Raw genomic sequence first — 18,510 nt, forward strand, 5'->3', positions numbered from 1 at the left:
CTTTAAGTCACGTTTGTATCTATCTATTGACTAAATGTCTGTCAAATATTAGAAAGATTGAGAGATCAGGGGGCTCTCACCATTACCCTGTGCCCTTTGTCCTAAGATTTTGACATTTTTCGACTGAAAAGTGACAATCTTAGCCCTCCGTAGATATAGAAGATGACGTTATTCTGGTAAATCCATCTAATACAACCTTTATATATACTGAGTCAATGATTTGGTTGAATTTTATGGACATTGAAAGACCCGGGGGGGTCTCAACCTCATTTAAGCGGTCTCGGGTAGGTTTTCGCTATATATTTTGAATATCCAACTGGCACTTTGGGCGCTCCGTAAACATAGAAGACAGGAAGTGTACCCAAATTCCTTTAAGTCACGTTTGTATCTATCTATTGACTAAATGTCTGTCAAATATTAGAAAGATTGAGAGATCAGGGGGCTCTCACCATTACCCTGTGCCCTTTGTCCTAAGATTTTGACATTTTTCGACTGAAAAGTGACAATCTTAGCCCTCCGTAGATATAGAAGATGACGCTATTCTGGTAAATCCATCTAATACAACCTTTATATATACTGAGTCAATGATTTGGTTGAATTTTATGGACATTGAAAGACCCGGGGGGTCTCAACCTCATTTAAGCGGTCTCGGGTAGGTTTTCGCTATATATTTTGAATATCCAACTGGCACTTTGGGCGCTCCGTAAACATAGAAGACAGGAAGTGTACCCAAATTCCTTTAAGTCACGTTTGTATCTATCTATTGACTAAATGTCTGTCAAATATTAGAAAGATTGAGAGATCAGGGGGCTCTCACCATTACCCTGTGCCCTTTGTCCTAAGATTTTGACATTTTTCGACTGAAAAGTGACAATCTTAGCCCTCCGTAGATATAGAAGATGACGTTATTCTGGTAAATCCATCTAATACAACCTTTATATATACTGAGTCAATGATTTGGTTGAATTTTATGGACATTGAAAGACCCGGGGGGGTCTCAACCTCATTTAAGCGGTCTCGGGTAGGTTTTCGCTATATATTTTGAATATCCAACTGGCACTTTGGGCGCTCCGTAAACATAGAAGACAGGAAGTGTACCCAAATTCCTTTAAGTCACGTTTGTATCTATCTATTGACTAAATGTCTGTCAAATATTAGAAAGATTGAGAGATCAGGGGGCTCTCACCATTACCCTGTGCCCTTTGTCCTAAGATTTTGACATTTTTCGACTGAAAAGTGACAATCTTAGCCCTCCGTAGATATAGAAGATGACGCTATTCTGGTAAATCCATCTAATACAACCTTTATATATACTGAGTCAATGATTTGGTTGAATTTTATGGACATTGAAAGACCCGGGGGGTCTCAACCTCATTTAAGCGGTCTCGGGTAGGTTTTCGCTATATATTTTGAATATCCAACTGGCACTTTGGGCGCTCCGTAAACATAGAAGACAGGAAGTGTACCCAAATTCCTTTAAGTCACGTTTGTATCTATCTATTGACTAAATGTCTGTCAAATATTAGAAAGATTGAGAGATCAGGGGGCTCTCACCATTACCCTGTGCCCTTTGTCCTAAGATTTTGACATTTTTCGACTGAAAAGTGACAATCTTAGCCCTCCGTAGATATAGAAGATGACGTTATTCTGGTAAATCCATCTAATACAACCTTTATATATACTGAGTCAATGATTTGGTTGAATTTTATGGACATTGAAAGACCCGGGGGGGGTCTCAACCTCATTTAAGCGGTCTCGGGTAGGTTTTCGCTATATATTTTGAATATCCAACTGGCACTTTGGGCGCTCCGTAAACATAGAAGACAGGAAGTGTACCCAAATTCCTTTAAGTCACGTTTGTATCTATCTATTGACTAAATGTCTGTCAAATATTAGAAAGATTGAGAGATCAGGGGGCTCTCACCATTACCCTGTGCCCTTTGTCCTAAGATTTTGACATTTTTCGACTGAAAAGTGACAATCTTAGCCCTCCGTAGATATAGAAGATGACGCTATTCTGGTAAATCCATCTAATACAACCTTTATATATACTGAGTCAATGATTTGGTTGAATTTTATGGACATTGAAAGACCCGGGGGGTCTCAACCTCATTTAAGCGGTCTCGGGTAGGTTTTCGCTATATATTTTGAATATCCAACTGGCACTTTGGGCGCTCCGTAAACATAGAAGACAGGAAGTGTACCCAAATTCCTTTAAGTCACGTTTGTATCTATCTATTGACTAAATGTCTGTCAAATATTAGAAAGATTGAGAGATCAGGGGGCTCTCATCATTACCCTGTGCCCTTTGTCCTAAGATTTTGACATTTTTCGACTGAAAAGTGACAATCTTAGCCCTCCGTAGATATAGAAGATGACGTTATTCTGGTAAATCCATCTAATACAACCTTTATATATACTGAGTCAATGATTTGGTTGAATTTTATGGACATTGAAAGACCCGGGGGGGGTCTCAACCTCATTTAAGCGGTCTCGGGTAGGTTTTCGCTATATATTTTGAATATCCAACTGGCACTTTGGGCGCTCCGTAAACATAGAAGACAGGAAGTGTACCCAAATTCCTTTAAGTCACGTTTGTATCTATCTATTGACTAAATGTCTGTCAAATATTAGAAAGATTGAGAGATCAGGGGGCTCTCACCATTACCCTGTGCCCTTTGTCCTAAGATTTTGACATTTTTCGACTGAAAAGTGACAATCTTAGCCCTCCGTAGATATAGAAGATGACGCTATTCTGGTAAATCCATCTAATACAACCTTTATATATACTGAGTCAATGATTTGGTTGAATTTTATGGACATTGAAAGACCCGGGGGGTCTCAACCTCATTTAAGCGGTCTCGGGTAGGTTTTCGCTATATATTTTGAATATCCAACTGGCACTTTGGGCGCTCCGTAAACATAGAAGACAGGAAGTGTACCCAAATTCCTTTAAGTCACGTTTGTATCTATCTATTGACTAAATGTCTGTCAAATATTAGAAAGATTGAGAGATCAGGGGGCTCTCACCATTACCCTGTGCCCTTTGTCCTAAGATTTTGACATTTTTCGACTGAAAAGTGACAATCTTAGCCCTCCGTAGATATAGAAGATGACGTTATTCTGGTAAATCCATCTAATACAACCTTTATATATACTGAGTCAATGATTTGGTTGAATTTTATGGACATTGAAAGACCCGGGGGGTCTCAACCTCATTTAAGCGGTCTCGGGTAGGTTTTCGCTATATATTTTGAATATCCAACTGGCACTTTGGGCGCTCCGTAAACATAGAAGACAGGAAGTGTACCCAAATTCCTTTAAGTCACGTTTGTATCTATCTATTGACTAAATGTCTGTCAAATATTAGAAAGATTGAGAGATCAGGGGGCTCTCACCATTACCCTGTGCCCTTTGTCCTAAGATTTTGACATTTTTCGACTGAAAAGTGACAATCTTAGCCCTCCGTAGATATAGAAGATGACGCTATTCTGGTAAATCCATCTAATACAACCTTTATATATACTGAGTCAATGATTTGGTTGAATTTTATGGACATTGAAAGACCCGGGGGGTCTCAACCTCATTTAAGCGGTCTCGGGTAGGTTTTCGCTATATATTTTGAATATCCAACTGGCACTTTGGGCGCTCCGTAAACATAGAAGACAGGAAGTGTACCCAAATTCCTTTAAGTCACGTTTGTATCTATCTATTGACTAAATGTCTGTCAAATATTAGAAAGATTGAGAGATCAGGGGGCTCTCACCATTACCCTGTGCCCTTTGTCCTAAGATTTTGACATTTTTCGACTGAAAAGTGACAATCTTAGCCCTCCGTAGATATAGAAGATGACGTTATTCTGGTAAATCCATCTAATACAACCTTTATATATACTGAGTCAATGATTTGGTTGAATTTTATGGACATTGAAAGACCCGGGGGGGTCTCAACCTCATTTAAGCGGTCTCGGGTAGGTTTTCGCTATATATTTTGAATATCCAACTGGCACTTTGGGCGCTCCGTAAACATAGAAGACAGGAAGTGTACCCAAATTCCTTTAAGTCACGTTTGTATCTATCTATTGACTAAATGTCTGTCAAATATTAGAAAGATTGAGAGATCAGGGGGCTCTCACCATTACCCTGTGCCCTTTGTCCTAAGATTTTGACATTTTTCGACTGAAAAGTGACAATCTTAGCCCTCCGTAGATATAGAAGATGACGCTATTCTGGTAAATCCATCTAATACAACCTTTATATATACTGAGTCAATGATTTGGTTGAATTTTATGGACATTGAAAGACCCGGGGGGTCTCAACCTCATTTAAGCGGTCTCGGGTAGGTTTTCGCTATATATTTTGAATATCCAACTGGCACTTTGGGCGCTCCGTAAACATAGAAGACAGGAAGTGTACCCAAATTCCTTTAAGTCACGTTTGTATCTATCTATTGACTAAATGTCTGTCAAATATTAGAAAGATTGAGAGATCAGGGGGCTCTCACCATTACCCTGTGCCCTTTGTCCTAAGATTTTGACATTTTTCGACTGAAAAGTGACAATCTTAGCCCTCCGTAGATATAGAAGATGACGTTATTCTGGTAAATCCATCTAATACAACCTTTATATATACTGAGTCAATGATTTGGTTGAATTTTATGGACATTGAAAGACCCGGGGGGGTCTCAACCTCATTTAAGCGGTCTCGGGTAGGTTTTCGCTATATATTTTGAATATCCAACTGGCACTTTGGGCGCTCCGTAAACATAGAAGACAGGAAGTGTACCCAAATTCCTTTAAGTCACGTTTGTATCTATCTATTGACTAAATGTCTGTCAAATATTAGAAAGATTGAGAGATCAGGGGGCTCTCACCATTACCCTGTGCCCTTTGTCCTAAGATTTTGACATTTTTCGACTGAAAAGTGACAATCTTAGCCCTCCGTAGATATAGAAGATGACGCTATTCTGGTAAATCCATCTAATACAACCTTTATATATACTGAGTCAATGATTTGGTTGAATTTTATGGACATTGAAAGACCCGGGGGGTCTCAACCTCATTTAAGCGGTCTCGGGTAGGTTTTCGCTATATATTTTGAATATCCAACTGGCACTTTGGGCGCTCCGTAAACATAGAAGACAGGAAGTGTACCCAAATTCCTTTAAGTCACGTTTGTATCTATCTATTGACTAAATGTCTGTCAAATATTAGAAAGATTGAGAGATCAGGGGGCTCTCACCATTACCCTGTGCCCTTTGTCCTAAGATTTTGACATTTTTCGACTGAAAAGTGACAATCTTAGCCCTCCGTAGATATAGAAGATGACGTTATTCTGGTAAATCCATCTAATACAACCTTTATATATACTGAGTCAATGATTTGGTTGAATTTTATGGACATTGAAAGACCCGGGGGGGTCTCAACCTCATTTAAGCGGTCTCGGGTAGGTTTTCGCTATATATTTTGAATATCCAACTGGCACTTTGGGCGCTCCGTAAACATAGAAGACAGGAAGTGTACCCAAATTCCTTTAAGTCACGTTTGTATCTATCTATTGACTAAATGTCTGTCAAATATTAGAAAGATTGAGAGATCAGGGGGCTCTCACCATTACCCTGTGCCCTTTGTCCTAAGATTTTGACATTTTTCGACTGAAAAGTGACAATCTTAGCCCTCCGTAGATATAGAAGATGACGCTATTCTGGTAAATCCATCTAATACAACCTTTATATATACTGAGTCAATGATTTGGTTGAATTTTATGGACATTGAAAGACCCGGGGGGTCTCAACCTCATTTAAGCGGTCTCGGGTAGGTTTTCGCTATATATTTTGAATATCCAACTGGCACTTTGGGCGCTCCGTAAACATAGAAGACAGGAAGTGTACCCAAATTCCTTTAAGTCACGTTTGTATCTATCTATTGACTAAATGTCTGTCAAATATTAGAAAGATTGAGAGATCAGGGGGCTCTCACCATTACCCTGTGCCCTTTGTCCTAAGATTTTGACATTTTTCGAAGGATTTGTTTTGTTTTTTTTGGCTTTCCATATATATTTCTTTTTATAGTTATAAATATTTCTAGAGTTATGGGTTTTTCGTTTTGTCTTAAGAAATATTATACACAAAAGTACATCTTTGAAGTCGTTTATTGACAAAACTCTATATTACATAAAGACAAATATGCAACATGGAAAAGGGTTTATATTCGAGGACGACGAGAAATTACGACAGCTTGAAAAGGTTATTTAACGATTTCACACGTATCTTATCAATCTTTTTTAAATATGAAAATCATGCTTTTTATGTTATCAAGTATTTAATTATCTTGTAATTTTTTCACTAAATTTTGAATATCAAACTGGCTGCTAGCAGCCGATTGGATATTGAATATCGAATAACGAATAACGAACCGGCTGCTAACTTCACATACATAGAAATCAATAACAAAAAATGAAAAAAAAACACTTTCGTTTTCCGTTTTTGTTTTAGAGAAATCAAAAACGAAAAACGAAAACATTTTTGTTTTTCATTTTTGTTTTCGAGAAATCAAAAACGAAAAATGAAAACACTCTCGTTTTTCATTTTGGTTTTCAAGAAATCAAAAAACGAAGAATGAAAACACTCTCGTTTTTTGTTTTTTGTTTTTGATGTTTCAAAATGAAAAACAAATGGACGCAAATTTACACGGACCATATACACGGACCCTACTGGTGGGACAGACTTTTTTGTTGTTATAATAACTACAACTAATCAAAACCTGTACTCATACCGGAAGTGAGCTAAGAGATTACTGATGGCAGACGATCGATATACAATTACTGTAGCAGTTTATGAATAAATTGTAGATTGGCATTTGCATATTGCTTCAAAAGAATTAAAACGGTCTTATATGTGTGATTAACGATTCATTCCAATTCATAATGTTCCAAGTGATTTGAATCAACGCGATAATAACATCAGAAATGTTCCGAGTGATTTCATTTAGCGCAATAATAACATCAAATGGACAATGAACACATCTTATATGTTGACAGAAAGTCCATTTATGTAGGTTGAATAAGGGAAATTGGATACAATCTTTTGAATTTCCCACATTCAAATGAACATAACTTGTGGAAGAGAGCTTGAAGTCATAAAACGTAAAGAAGAAGGTGTAGTTCGATGGAGAAAGAACTGATTGGAAACGTAGCTAATATGTTGTACAGTCATATCAATGGATATATTTTTAAAATCTTACATATCTGATATAAAAGGAAAAAAGAAAAGAAAAAGAATAATGACCCTTTTAACATGTTTATAGATATAAGAAGATGTGGTATGAGTGCCATTGAAACAAATCTCCATCCAAGCCACAATTTAAGAGTAAACCATTATAGGTCAATGTACGGTCTTCAACGCGGAGCTTTGGCTTACACCGAACAGACAAGACACCTTTAAAGGACCCCCAAAATGACCAGTCACTGTGTAAAACCATTCAAACGGGAAAATCAACTCAGTCTACCTTTTTAAGGAACAATTGCACAATAATAATAAAAATCATAATATCCATATTGATAATAATGATCTTATGATATTTTGATGTTAAACAAGTTTCTTCATTTATTTAGTTTGTTCTCATATACATGTAGTCTTTTCGTGTAATTGAACTACTAGTAACAGTTAAACTTACAATTTGGGTAGAAATTACAAAAACATAGGGGAATTTGGTATGATTGACAATCAGACAACTATCCAAAATTGTCACAATGACGAGGTATAAGCAACTACATTTATATGTTATCTTACGATCTTTAACAATGAGCAATACGAATGCCGTTTATTCAGCAATAAAAGGTTGGTATTGTACAGTGTGAACAAAGAAAGGATACAGAGATACAAAGCACAATACCAAATCATGAGTTGGAGTGGGACAACAAAATACATTAATGTTATCTCAAGACTCTGTATGTATAACTACCATTCAAAAAGTATATTGATATACCATAGAGCCTTCTCATGTTTTTTTTTATTGCGTATGTGATTACTTGGCCGTAGTTCCAGAGTTCAAATGACAAAGCTCAAGGCAACTATTACAATTATAGGTCACCGTTAGGCATTCCACAATGAGAAAAGCCCATATCGTATCCGCCTTTTCAGAATCTAAAAGACTATGGGTAATCTCAATGTTTGTACACCAAATGAAAATAACGTCAGATCATTGGTTGAATTTCCATTGTTTTAGAACGTTCTTAACCAATCATAACGCTTTGTTGTACGCTTTTGAAAATATTACCCAGAATGCACTAGATTCTAAAACTGCGAAATTCGATAAAATGTCTCCATCATACTTGGTTTTTTTTTATGAGGGTGATGATTATTGTCAACATGAAAGAGAAAACCTTCACAAAGTAATAAGAAGCTGTTACACAACTACATGTACATGTATCTGTTTTCATTTTCATATATAAATATGAAAAGAGAATAGTGGGGTAAACATATATGTAGATAGCTACAAAAAAACAGTAGGATGCAAAAAAGACAATTCGCAGTCATCATAGTAATATCACGATTGTTTTTACAATCTTTTTGTGGAAGATTTTTTCTATATCTTTATTTGGCGATTTGCCTTGCCTTTCTCTTATGTTTTGATATTCTGACATAATGTGAAAGTTGCAGATTTTACTTTTTAAGTCGTGTAAAATTCAGAGGCGGATTCAGAGGGGGTTTTCAGGGGGCCTGCCTCCCCTTTTTGAGAAAAAAATTTGGTTGATTATATAAGGAATCACTGAAGCATAAATAAATCGTGCCCCCTCTTAGGCATTCAGTGGGCCCCCTCTTATGAAAATTTGTGGGTCCGCCACTGAAATTATATTCTTTACTCTAGAATAATATAAAAGTGTAACATTTACCAAATTTAAAATTATATAACTGTCTAAAGGAGAGTGTTTCACACGATGCATTGAAAGCATCTGTATATATCTTTACTATAGGGATTATACAAATACACTATCTTCAATTCCTCTTCAATGAAGATACAAAAAAAATAATAACATAGCTCTTCATTGTGAAGGTTAAAAATTCTTACCTGCCAAGCGATGAATGCATTATTTCATTTGCCTAAACTAATAGCCATTACAGGTCGAAAACCTGAATCGTTGGGGAATTGCATAAAACCAGTTGGTATTATTTAAAGAACGACACATTTAAAAGGAAATCAATTCTTATAACAATGACATTTTAGTATCATTTAAACACCATTGATTGTTTTCAATTTAAATAACGACGATGAAAGAATTCACTTTTTTTTAGTATATTAATCAAACAACTGCCACTTAAACAATAATTGGACAAGCTTACATGAATTAAATATGGAATAGAGATACGTAGTTGAATTATGGTTTAAAATGGTTTGGGCACATCTGCATCTTCTCCCACAATGCAAGGGATGGGTTATAAATAGAGTCTACATCCATTCATTTTTTGTTATCGTTCATACAGGTATAAGAACAATATACAGAAATTGTTGACAGATTGTAACCGATGAAATGATATCGACCATAAAATCGACTTCATTAAAGTAAATAAAACTTCAGTGTTTTTTAAATGTATGTTCTAATAATGACGTCTTAACTTCGATTTCCGATTCTTCTTTTGGAATAAGTGGTTTGTTTTAGTCAACCTGTTTCTTTAAATTATTTATACCGGAAGGGAGCAACTATTTTTTATATTGTTTACATAGTGAAGTCGTCATATTGGACCGAATTTTCGTTAACATTTATTTCAATTTTTATACATGTTTGACTTGATCTTTTATTTTGTTTATATATTGAACCATGATGTTACAATAAAAGCAGTCGATACCAGGGCTGATGATTAAAACGACCAAAAGGATAAACAAAAATAACAAAAAAACATAAAGAAGCATTACTAAATACTGAGCAACAGGAACTCCCTACAAAACCGGGTAGGACTCGGGTGTTTCGTAATTACAGTGCAACAGCACTATCTTAGCGTATTCTTTTTTACAAGATAAACCTACAGTGGAGATCAGTTCTAACCTCTCATAAATTCTGTCAGAATCTGTCAGGAGAACTGTTCTAGAACAGTATGTAGAACTGTCATCAAACTACATCTGTCCTCTAACATGGAATGTTGACTATTGTTTATATACTACAAGTGTTAAGACCCAGAGAGGACAATTTGTTTAAATTATGAAATAAATATATAAAAGAAAACATGTATTTTTTGACATTGCAGATGGCTAAATATTATAAACATTTTGTTCAATTATAAAGCTATCCTCCTTAGCATGTTTAAATAACTGTTATCAAAGTAATAAACAGTTTGATTGGCTGAGAAAAATTATAGGCTTTTTATCCAAAATTTAGAGCAGCAGATTATTTTCTATGGAATTATTGTAATTAAACGTGATAACAAAAGAAAACAGAAGTTACTCGGACACGAAATGATTTGGTTTATTGGAATACAAAGCTGATCCGATGTATTTTAGATTTTCAAGGCTAAACTTATGATTGAACGTAATGACAATAGTATTTAGGACTAAGTATTATTTATATCTAACAATCCTAATCTTTCAACGACTCTTCGTAGACAAAAAGAAGACTACTGGATTAGACAATTGGGAACTGCAACACCGTATGGCTGCAATGACAAAATTGATGGTATATGTATTCTATCTAGTCCTTCGTGTAACTCGGTGAATGTGATGAATATTTTCAACTCGACTACTCGATGTAGACGCAGTTATGGTCATCGTCATTATACATCACCTTCTCTGCATGATGTCTCTATTAATGACCTGCTGTCATTCATACAAAAGCCGTTAGGTATTCATCACATTCGCACGAAACTTTATTCATTACCCCTTTCAAAACTTCATTCTCTGTTCAATTTATGTTTGGAATCCACTGTTACAAACCCTCATTCAAACCAATACAAACTTCAAGCTATAATTTCGGATATTACAAGTCACAGACTTTTCAAGCCAGTTCGCATTGGAAAAGATGAAAAAGAGAAAAGATCTTTTCTAAATCTTTTCTTTGCCAACAAAGGTCTCGATGGCGTCAACCTAGGCAATATCCTTCATCATAAATTAGTTCAATCGAAAATACCTCCTTATGTCAAAGACCAGTCTGTACCAATAATTTCTTATACCTATACCAAACCTATTGCAACAAAAATTTTCAATTAAAAACGCGTTTTACAGAATCTCGATATTGACGACTTCAAGTCTAAACCTCCTGATTGCACTTGTGCTAGTTCCCAATGCATATATAATCCTGCTGGCCATGTTATTCCCGGTGACCTTAACTTGCATTGTTAATAACACTTCTCTACGAAATGTGTTATCGAAAGGTCCGAAATATCGTGAGGCTAAATCCATCAATTGGAAATACAACTTTAAAATGTTGATGGACTCAGTCGAGGATTATGCCAGGCAATGGGCTAAACGTGAAAAGGAAGATGTAGACACTCTATCCGAATGGATTAAGGTAGTGAGGTCGTTAATACAAATCAGCATCAAGAAACTGAATGGGTCCATCAATGCCCATGCTACGTCAATCTTTAAAGACCCAAATGTTGCTAAACACTTATCCAACCTCCATGATAAATATGTTGTTGTCCCCGCAGACAAAGCCCCAAATAACATCGTTTTTGTCTGTAAAAGTCACTACATTAATTGCTTGATAAACGAATTAGGTATAGACAATGCAATTCACTTGGAAACTCAACATATACTCTCACGACACTTACCAAAGAGGAAATCCTGGATAATCATAGGTCTGTTCTTTGTTCTTTTGGTATTTCAACCAAAGATAAAGAACTGGATCTTCCATTACTGTATTGGATGCCTAAACTACATAAGTGTCCTTACAAACAACGGTATATTGCTGGGTCTTCCAAGTGCTCCACGAAACCTCTTTCTAAATTATTAACATCTATTTTATCAGCAATCAAAGACGGGCTTCAAAGTTATTGTGAAACTGCCTATTCTAGAGGTCGCGTGAATCAGATGTGGATACTTATAAATTCCAAAGATCTTTACGAGTACATACAATCTAACTCTCTTTCATCTTGTAACAGTATTAAAACATTTGACGTTTCTACTCTTTACACAAGTATTCCACATTCCAAACTAAAAGACAAATTGAAAGAGTTGGTATTACTTTGCTTCATAAAAAAGAATGGCCAACGTAGATACAAGTATCTTGTCTTAGGAAGGGATAAATCATACTTTGTAAAGAATCACTCTGATTCAAACCAAAAATTCTCTGAAACCGATATTATCAAGATGCTTGATTTCTTGATTGACAACATATTTGTAACGTTCGGAGGACGTGTTTTTCAACAGACTGTCGGCATCCCAATGGGAACAAACTGTGCCCCTCTACTTGCCGACTTGTTTTTTTTTTATTATTATGATGCTGACTTCATGCAGGAACTTCTTAGAAAGAAAGATAAGAAGTTAGCAATATCCTTTAACTCTACTTTCCGCTATATAGATGACGTTCTTTCACTAAACAATTCAAAATTTGGTGACTATGTGGAACGCATCTATCCCATCGACTTGGAGATGAAGGATACTACAGATACAGTTAAGTCGGCTTCATATCTTGACTTACATCTAGAAATTGACAATGAGGGTCGGTTGAAAACAAAACTTTACGACAAAAGAGATAATTTCAGCTTTCCAATTGTGAACTTTCCATTTCTAAGTAGCAACATTCCAGCAGCACCTGCATACGGGGTATATATCTCCCAATTGATACGATATTCCCGTGCTTGCATTTCCTATCATGATTTTCTTGATAGAGGGTTACTGCTCACAAGGAATCTATTAAACCAAGAGTTCAAAATGGTGAAGTTGAAATCATCCCTTCGTAAATTTTACGGACGTCATCACGAGTTGGTTGACCGTTATGGAATAACCGTTTCACAAATGATATCGGATATGTTCCTTACGTCGTAACTACAATCCCCTTCCCTTTCATGAATGTGACCTACCGAATTAGATTATTTACCGGATTTGTAATCACATAAGCAACACGACGGGTGCCACATGTGGAGCAGGATCTGCTTACCCTTCCGAGGCACCTGAGATCACCCCTAGTTTTTGGTGGGGTTCGTGTTGTTTATTCTTTAGTTTTCTATGTTGTGTCATGTGTACTATAGTTTTTCTGTTTGTCTTTTTCATTTTTAGCCATGGCGTTGTCAGTTTGTTTTAGATTTATGAGTTTGACTGTCCCTTTGGTATCTTTCGTCCCTCTTTTATATCCTATCTTCTTCTAAAGAGATATTTGAAGTTGCCTCTGTATAATCTAAAAGACGACGAGTAATCTTATTGTTCGTACACCAAAATGAAAATAACGTTACATCATTGGTTAAATTTCCATTGTTAAGTTTATATGGTGACGAAGTCCCAAATAACAGTAGAAAATAAAAAAAAAAAAAATAGGGAAAATTTTCACGAAATTTTCATTTTACTAATGAACTCAAAATCGTTCAATTTTTTCTTTTATTTCCCGCATCTGCGCAGGAATCTACAATGTACTTCCCTTTTCCGGTCTCGTTTACATGAAACTTTGAGTAAAACATATATTTATCAGTCTAGTATAAAATAGGAAGGAACGCAATATCAATTTCATTTTTAATAATTCCTTGATATGAAAAAATGTTACCTAATGATAGTGTTTCTTTGTTTATATTGCATATGACGTCATAACTTAAATAGCGTCCCCACTAAAATCCCTAACAACAGAACAAAATCGGAAACGTTACGGTATTTCCGTTTCTCTTTTTTTAACAAATATTTAAGTTACAAAAAAATAATTCATACAGACTTCGTCCCCATTACAGGTAATGCCTGCCTCATATTATTAAACCAAGCATAATATTTTAGATTATTACCCAGATTTGCTTGTTTCTGAAACAGCGAATAGGATCGCACGGACATCCAAAAGGAGCGACTCCTTAAGTCTCCTGCTAGACATGTATATTCTCGTGTAAAAGCATAAAATTCCTATCTGCTTATTATGTTAAAAGGTGGTCATATTTTGGATAGTATTTGCCTCGAATGACGGCACTACACACGTCGAAAGAATCTAAACTATTAACAATCACTTTCCCGCCCTTATACATCTGGAACTCCTCGGTCAAGTACTCAGTTTGATCAATGTATTCGCCATTCAAGGTTAATATATTCAATCAATCGATTGACTAATTTAGTGTTATCACGATTGAATCATTAGAAATAGACATGTCATAATGAAATTAAAACAGTATCATAATCTAATCTTTTTTAAAAAGATAATTAATGAGTTTGAAAAAAAGTTATCAACTGTTCTTTTTTTTTTAAATATTGTATGACAGTATACGGAGACAACAGGATAATGGACATAAAATAACCATGCATAATATTGCAATATGTCTTCTCTTTTTTATAAAATTTCCAAAAAACTTTCTTACCATGAAATGCATGAAAGAACTAAATGTCGTCATCAATACCTTGGGTACTCAATAAATATTGAATGTGACGATGACGGTTAATTTATTATGATATTTAACTTGAACTTCCAATAAACAACTTTACGAGTACTATAAAATAGCAGTACAGTATATATAGCTGGTTTGTTATCTACTATTTACATTTCGATGAATTGATGTTTTACGTGTCAATATTTTAAACATTATAATCAAACTTAAAATACAAGCAAAACGTAGAGAACTATAGTTTAGATACGATATATAAGGTAAAACAGCTTTAGTTATTTTTGTTATTAATGTTTAAATGTCAGAATTGATCGTTGTCATAAGAGTTGTTTTAAAAAAACTGATTAGTTCATACAGTAGTTAAGTTTTACTGTTGTGCCGTTGTTTTCCTCTAATAGTTGATGTGTTTCTCTCGATTCAGTTCATACCCGTATTTTGTTACTAAACAATTCCTGATAAAAGCATAGCCATTTGCTATCTTAACGGGATAATACTAGTTATTCGACTACTTAAAATAGTTATTTGAAACCTCAAAGGTTTATTGAGGAAATTTGTCGTCCATATGTGTTCTTCAGACCAGCATAAAAAAAATGCGAAAGTGTGGCGACGACTTGGGTATGCCGGACTGGTACATGATCCTTTTAAAATGAAATGTCAAAAAATTCAAACGTTCAACCAGTATAGGTCAAAGTACGATCACCAACACGGAGCCTTACCTCAAATCGAACAGCAAGCTATAAAGGGCCACACAACATTACTAGTTTAAAACCATTCCAACGGGAAAACCAACGATCTAATCTTTATAAAAAAAATGAGAAACGAGAGAACCACTTAAACAACATTTCACTGACATGTGTTTTTACGTTGTTGTCGTCTTTGTCAGATTCATGTGCAAACATATTTTGTTTTCGTATGTCTAGAAACAATGGTAATGCACATATTGGTACATTTATTGGAATATATGAGTTTATTATTATTGTAGACTTTCTGGAATTATAAGATAATTGTATATCGGCATCAGATATTTGTTATTGTCAATATTTGTTCTATTAACAGATAGTAGAATGTAAAAGTGAAACACATGATTGCAAATGATTTAAGTTTAGTCAAAACCATTTTCTGATTTGCTAAGCGCTTTTTTCAGCTCATAGACATACTTATTTCATGTGACCGTGAAGCCGTCAACGTTTTTATGATTATCCAATTAAAATGATGTTTAAAATAATATGTTTAAGAATAAAAGTATTATTTGTTCTGTCTTTTTGAAAAAAAAAACATTCGAGGGTTTTTCAGAGGGCACCACATATTTTGATGTTATTTCTTGATATACAGAGAAAAAAAAATACAGTAATTCCTAAATAAGGTTTTAATTAAAAATCAGACAATCAGTTAATACACTTACCTTGCTTTTTCTGTTATGGTAAGGATTGCAAGCTTGAATTGTGCAAGTGAGAATCAACACTGCTAACACAGACTTCATTGCTAGTGTTTGACAACTAATTGTACAAATCTAAATCACTAATAAATGTTATATAAAACATCTTATTGATTTAACAGTTATTACCTATAGAGTTCAATATATGATGTAACAAGTACAAAACTATTAAAAATAAAGAAACTGGAGAAAAAGAAGTAATGTGGACAAAGACATTTTATTTTTGATGAAATATTAAGGTAGTGCATTTTGACAAACATAAGCTGTTACATAAAATATGCGACGCGAAAAACACATAAACAACATCATAATTCTGATAAGCTTAAAATATGAACAACTTCATTTTGAAAACTCCAAAAGTTATATGGGGCATTTATACTCATTGAAGAGATTATGCTATTTTTGATTCGTCTGATACATCTTCTGGTAAAGGTAAGATTCTAATTTAGAATGAGACAACAACCCAAACAAAGAGCAGACAAAAGCTGCAGTTATAAATCACTCGTTGCATTCTTTTATTTTATAACATAACTTAGTTTTAATAAGATGTAGTAACTTGAAATTTTTCAATACCAAATTCAAGTTTTTAAAAGGGGCATATTCAAGTGACCCCCATGCTTAAAATTCAAAAAATCTAACATATTTTTTCGTAAAAAGTATGGAAAATATAGGTAAATCAAACTGCGATAGTACCTTGTAAAAAATCAAATTTACTCACATTTTCAGAGCCGATTCCATTAGAATACAAGTGCACTTGAACAAATAATAGAATTGAAAACGATACATAATTGATTGACATTGGAATTAAGGTTTACATACTGCGGTGGTTTAATTGTCAAGGAGGGAATGAAGAAAGAAGTTTGTTTTCAATTTGTACAAATATTCAGTATATAACTATGTGCATGTGATTTGACTTGACTTGACATCTTATTAGTTGACGTCATATATTGAAAATACATACTTTCGTTAATATTATTATCTAGCGCCATAATGCTGAATTTGAATATATGTTTTTAATTTTATTTTTAAAAACCTCTGTAATACACCCAACGCACTACTTTTTACATATGTTTACTAGCTTAATCAAGTCGATTAAACGGCTTAAATGTTTGATAACTTTAGATCATAATTGACCTTTATAAGTTTTATAATGGTAAAAATCTCACGTACTTCGATTATCCTTTGCTTGCTAAGTTTGATTTCTTAAAGTTTATAGTTGAGATAAAATTGAATCAAAAAAAAATAAGTAAACTGTCAGTCATGCGAATACTGTGAGTCGATTATATTTTACTTGTTTCGTAACATGAAATGTTAAACTGCGGTTTAAATAAACGTTTTCCCTTTTTGATTTTATGTTCAAATCATGATAAATGAGTTTACGGAGATTACACATTGTAATGTAAAGGAAATTTCAATTATGTATATTAAAATTCTTCGCTAAACCGAACTTGTTCAATAGTTTTTATATAGCTTAAATTTTGTTATTTGATCATGAACTTTCCAGGCTGAATTTTTCTTGGAATTGTTGTTGTTTTACTTTATCCTTTTTAAAACTAACTCGCTTAAAGAATCAGACACTATTTGATACATTTAATAGTATACATGATTATCTTTTATTCTTCGAAAATTCTTCTACTCATTGTCTAAAAAAATTAATCAACGTGTCGGTTGATTGATCTCAGTTCTTCATTGGTTAAATCCGATTGTGACGTCGACATTTTTTTTATTTTCTCTAAAATTGCATGAAAAAAGGCGACCATGCCTGATGACGTAACATAGAAAAAACACATCTTTTTGCAGATCATTCGATAATAAGGAATAAGTTTGCCTACGTCTTGTTTTAAAATCATTATTTCACCATCAAATATCGTAGAATACGATATGCATCCACTATCTTAGGTTAGATATATGAATATTTAAATCGCTCGGCACGCCTTGTGTTTTAAATTTGAAAATTTAACTGTCTTGAGTGGATAAATATCATTTTTCAGAGGGTACCACATATTTCGAAAATACTTCTTGATATACAGAAAAAAATACCTGTCATTTCTAAATACGGTTTTTGAACAGATATATCATGTTATGGAGGGGTATTTGAAAAAAAAACCAGTCAAGTGACTGTGAAATTTTCTGAGCCGCTGGGCGAGAGAAATTCGGTCCAACGACTGGTATTTTTCACAAATACCCCTCCATAACATGATGTATCTGTTTAATTACACCGAATATTTTTTGATTGAAAATCGTTGTACAGATAAATACTTGAAATCTGAAATTCATTTATATGTTAATGCATAATTTTGATGATTAGAAGATATTATAATAGAACCACGGGAATTATATCGTATATACAAGTGTGATGTGGTACATGTACATGTACAGTAGAAAATGGGACAATTATTCACTGTAGTAACTACGTACAAAGTAACACTAGTCAAGGAGAGCGTGGGGTCTTTAAGAATGAACCATTCAAAACAGAAAACAAGCTACCTAATTGATCAAACCTTGCTAAAAAAAAATCTGATATACACATGATACAGCTTTACCAAAATAAATAACTAAACAAAACATACAAGCAAGTCCAA

The sequence above is a fragment of the Mytilus trossulus genome, chromosome 13 (assembly GCF_036588685.1).
Source record: "Mytilus trossulus isolate FHL-02 chromosome 13, PNRI_Mtr1.1.1.hap1, whole genome shotgun sequence".
In the NCBI taxonomy this organism is placed as follows: domain Eukaryota; kingdom Metazoa; phylum Mollusca; class Bivalvia; order Mytilida; family Mytilidae; genus Mytilus; species Mytilus trossulus.